The sequence below is a fragment of the Macrobrachium nipponense genome, chromosome 46 (genome assembly GCF_015104395.2).
Source record: "Macrobrachium nipponense isolate FS-2020 chromosome 46, ASM1510439v2, whole genome shotgun sequence".
NCBI classification, from domain to species: Eukaryota; Metazoa; Arthropoda; class Malacostraca; order Decapoda; family Palaemonidae; genus Macrobrachium; species Macrobrachium nipponense.
In genome coordinates, this window is record NC_061106.1 from 31,328,495 (window position 1) to 31,333,494 (window position 5,000).

Consider the following 5,000-nt stretch of genomic DNA (forward strand, 5'->3'; position numbering starts at 1 on the left):
TCCCTGTGATGTAGAGAATCTTCTTTTGTCCGGGATTACAAAATCCCTGTGATGTAGAGAATCTTCTCTCGTCCGTGATTACAAAATCCCTGTGTGTAAATCTTCTCGTCCGATTAATCCCTGTGATGAGAAGCTTCTCGGATTACAAATCCCTGTGTGCAGAATCTTCTCTCGTGCAGGATTACAAAATCCCTGTGATGTTGAGAATCTTCTCTCGTCCGGGATTACAAAACCCTCTGTGTTGAGAAAATCTTCTCCCTGTCCGATTACAAAATCCCTGTGATATAGAGAATCTTCTCTCGTCCGGGATTACAAAATCTCTGTGATGAAGAGGATCTTTCGTCCGGGATTACGAAATCTCTTTGAACAAGAGAATCTTTTGTCAGGGATTACAAAAAAATCTTGTGATATAATTGACGTAGTTTTGAATCATTATGGATTTCATTTCGTATGAAATGTCCAAACTAATGAGGTCACAATGCTCACAGAATCGTGTCTTTTATCGAGTCGAAGTAGTTAGGAAACAGATACAATCGGAAAACTCATGACAACAGAAGAAGTCCTTGAATAATTCTCGGTTTTCTTTTAAGTATCTTCGTTCACAAAAGGATGACTAATGACTGAGCCAAGGATATTGTACCCTTCAAGACACAGGAATCCCCTCGGCCAGCACTACTTTAAATCTGAATCTTGAATTCAAAACTATTTTTGGTTCTGGTGAGATCAGGGTAGTAATTAGAGCAAGCTTAGCGAGTCTCTCTCTCTCTCTCTCTCTCTCTCTCTCTCTCTCTCTCTCTGCTGATGAGGATTCTTCCATCTCACAAGTAATCATTTTTTATATAAATATCAATTGATCCCCCCCCCCTCTCTCTCTCTCTCTCTCTCTCTCTCTCTCTCTCTCTCTCTCTCTCTCTCTCAGAAGAGTCGCCTTTAAGTGAAGATAAATACGTGAAAGTGAACAAGAAGCCTGACGTGGACTTCTGAACCCGACCCGGACGTCAGGGGAAACACGACGTTCATGAAAAACGACGTCATTGTATCCTTAAAAACTCTAATGAACGTGGCCTTAAGCCTGGTCAGTTTCCTTATGTTACGGTACTTACATTGTATGGTTCCGGTAATGGCATCATTATCCCTCATCATATACGCTAGAGACCTTTTCTTCTACATTTCAAGCCTCTCTCTCTCTCTCTCTTCTCGCTCTCTCTCTCTCTCTCTCTCTCTCTCTTTTCTTTCTCTCTCTCTCTCTCTCAAATGATCTGTTTTATATATATATATACATACATATATATATATATATATATATACATATATATATATACCATATATATATATATATATATGTGTGTGTGTGTGTGTGTGTGTGTTGTGTGTGTGTGTGTGGGATTTAATAGTATTATATTTCTTATTTTTTTAGAATTCCTCATTTGCGCGTGGAACACTGCCCCTTAATTTAAAGACGAGGAATAATTGAGAATAAGGCCAATGGCACATTTTGGACGAACTTTTTGTAGCGTGTAATTAATTTGTAGTTTCTAGGAGGCCATTATTATACCGAAAGATCATTTTGTACATTATTATTATTATTATTATTTATTATTTATTATTATTATTATTATTATTTATTATAACAACTCCATCATCACACAAAAAGCCTTCATTTTTTTACATTATTATTATTATTAACAACTCCTTCATCATACAAAAATATCTTCTCTTCTTGAACGACGTTATTCCCTATCATCCTCCTCTTTTTCCTCCACATTTTCCTCCTCCTCCTCTTTTCCTTCCTGCTCCTCATTTTACTCCTCCTCCCCCTCCCGCGGTTTCTCTCGGCGCACCGTGTCAGTCCCTCCTCCGTGACCCCATCTTCAGAATTTGCGGGAATCCTGAGCAAGCGAAGTGATGCACGAAGGAAGTCGCTCCGGATTTGCCGCTTCTGTGGGCTCCGAAATCCTCGCAGGGCCTCCGGAGGGAAATGGGTCTTCGAGGAAATCGGGGGTCTTTTGAATAATCTCTCTCTCTCTCTCTCTCTCTCTCTCTCTCTCTCTCTTGAAGTTTGTGTGTTTTTTCAGTATGGCGGTTTTGGGGGTGTGGTTAGAGGGGTGTTTTTTCGTGTGTTTGTGTGTACGTGTTTGTTAGTGAGTGTTCACATGAGGTTATTTATAGGTTTTATTCCTTTCTGTTTGTAAACTGGTTACTCCTTTGGGGCAGTAGCGTCGTCAGTGCACCTCATACCGCGCACTGTAGTCATTACTAAAGGTTCTTTGCAGCGTCCCTTCGGCCACTAGCTGCAACCCCTTTCATTCTCTTTTTCCTGTACCTCTATTCATATTTCATCTCGCTATCCACCCTCTCTTTACACCTCTCCAACCTACTTACTCTCAATTTCCTTTCCAGCTCTGAATGACCTCACAGGTCCCATTGCTTGAGTTGCCGTGACCTTCAGCTGTACAATTTGTTGGTCCAGGAAGGAAGCGCTGGGTATAAGGACTCTCGGAACGAGGAGTTATGGGAAGGATGAATGAGTGTCCGCCTCTGGGCGTTTGGGGTGAGGGAGGGAGGAGGGAGGGTGTCGGTGGCCGGTTGGGGGAGAACAGAGGGGAATAGGAGGAGGAGGTCCTGTTATTAGTTGTGGGAATAAACGGAGGAGGAAAGGGATTTGCCGTGATAACTACCGCATTGTTATGGTAATGTTTCTTTCCTCTTCCGAGAAGTTAGGTAAGCTAAACCCGTTGAAGAATTAGATTAATGTCTGTTATATACATCTCCGCTTCCTGCTTTGAGTTTTTTTTAGTATTTTTTTTTTCTATGAAAGGGAAGTTTAATTTGATGAGCTTCTAAGGTAGCTAGGATATCAAAATTTATCCTTTCGAAGTAATATTCTTTTTCGAAGGATAAAAATTTGATATCCTAGCTACCTTAACAGCTCATCAATCAAACTTTTATTTCATATATATATATATATATATATATATATATATATATATATATATATATATATGTGTGTGTGTGTGTGTGTGTGTGTGTGTATGTGTGTTTGTTTGTTTGTTTCCTTGTCTGTAAATATATATAAAAGATTTGCATGTTTGTATAATGATTTCGAAGATATGTTAAGAAATTAATTAGACGTAAGACATTCCACTGATAAACTGGGTTTCTTGAGACTTCAAGAAACTGAAGTTGACACGTTGTATCCAAAATGACCAGCAGTGTCATTTCGATGTCAGTTCTCCATCTCATTCTAATTTCTGAAACATCATTCCTGTCTTATTTCGTTTCTAAAATGGGTAAAACTAAGAGTATTCAGCAGATCCTGACCTGGTCTTCAGACGCTTCTCCAGGTCACCTCTCCCATCTCGTCCAAATTTACATTCCTATCTCTCCCAAAATCTTAGTACTAGTTGCCAACCTTTTTTTTTTATTTTTTTTTTATTTCACGTGTAATGATTTTATGTATAATAATCTTATAAACAGACAATCCCATGAAACGAAACTAAGACCTCCCTGGCATATGTAATGACTGTTATGAATATCATTATAGTGCAAATCGCTATGTTTAATTCTCAGAAATAATCCTGACAGTATTCCCAGGATGATTTCCTAGTAACAATTGTAATATGTTCTGCTCTGGGGAATGTATAATACGGCAGCAATTATATCTGTTATACATTTTTCTATTTTTTGTCTCTCTCTTCCACAGGTATGGGGTGACTGCAGATGACGCCCTCTACGATTTTTTATGATTGTCGTAAGTCAGATCCTTTCTCTATATTATATATCACTCTCTCTCTCTCTCTCTCTCTCTCTCATCTCTCTCTCTCTCTCTCTCTCCTCCATTTTCATATATATATATATATATATATATTATATATATATATATATATACTATATATATATACATATTTTATGTATATGCATATATATACATATACGTGTATATATTTGTACCAATATTGTATTTGTGGACGGTGATTACGTATATGTTTATACATTGTGTGTGTGTATATATAGAGTGTGTGTGTGTTTCCTTTTAAATGTCACTAGTGGACACCTACTACAGGCGAGGACTAAACCTCTCTCTCTCTCTCTCTCTCTCTCTCTCTCTCTCTCCTCTCTCTCTCTCTCTCTCTCTCATTTATCTATTTATATATAATATAATATATTATATATATATATATATATATATATATATATATATATATATGTGTGTGTGTGTGTGTGTGTGTGTGTGTGTGTGTGCGTGTGTGTGTGTGTGTGTTTGTGAATATATGTACATATATTGTATCTGGTGAAGGTGATTACGTGTATATATATAGTATATATATATATATATATAAATATATATATATATATATATATATATATATATGTATGTATATAATATTTCCTTTTAAATGTCACTAGTGGACACCAGCCACCAGGGGTAGGACGCAACCGCGCGCATTATGGTTCTCAGTGGCAAATGTCGCGTATTTTTTGCCGTTCCAACAAATGTCGCATTTTTTGCTCTTCCACCAGACGAAGTTCACTCCCTCAGTGTAATCATTTGTCGTAGATGCTTATTATGAAACCAGGTGCTTCCTGTGGAATGAGATTGAATAGCGTCGTCACCTGCCGTTATTCCTAGATGTAGATTTGACCTGTCTTGGTGGAATGACATTTGAAAAGGCTGTAGATTTCGTTCTCGAAGAATTCACAGGTGTGTTTTCTAGAAGAACTCACATTTGCGTTCTAGAACTCATGCCTTGTATCGACTGAATTTTTATAAGCGCTTTGTTAAGGGGCTACAGTAGATTCACATCACCGTGCATCTGATGTCTAGGCCCTTCCCTTACGACGCTCCTGTTGGGTGTTGATAAGCCAATCACAGGGCTAGAAACTCTCAGTCTCTCGAGATAGTTCACATAGGCAGGATGTATGTTCCACATCTCCTCAGGGATACTTTAGAAAGACGTATCCCTCATGAGAGGTGGAGCATACATCCTGCCTATGTGAAC

At 38.2% G+C, this 5,000-nt stretch overlaps 1 protein-coding gene across 2 annotated transcripts in view; it reads left to right on the forward strand.

Annotated features, from left to right (window-relative positions):
• LOC135214866 (protein FAM43A-like) overlaps positions 1-5,000 on the forward strand; it is a 302,949-nt gene that overhangs the window by 245,627 nt on the left and 52,322 nt on the right. Inside the window, exon 3 of one of the 2 annotated variants that reach the window (XM_064249287.1) lies at positions 3,704-3,751. The exons of the other annotated variant lie outside the window; for it this stretch is intronic. The gene's annotated coding sequence lies outside the window, so the exon portion shown is untranslated. The remainder of the gene's footprint in view (positions 1-3,703; positions 3,752-5,000) is intronic. 2 annotated transcript variants of the gene reach the window in all.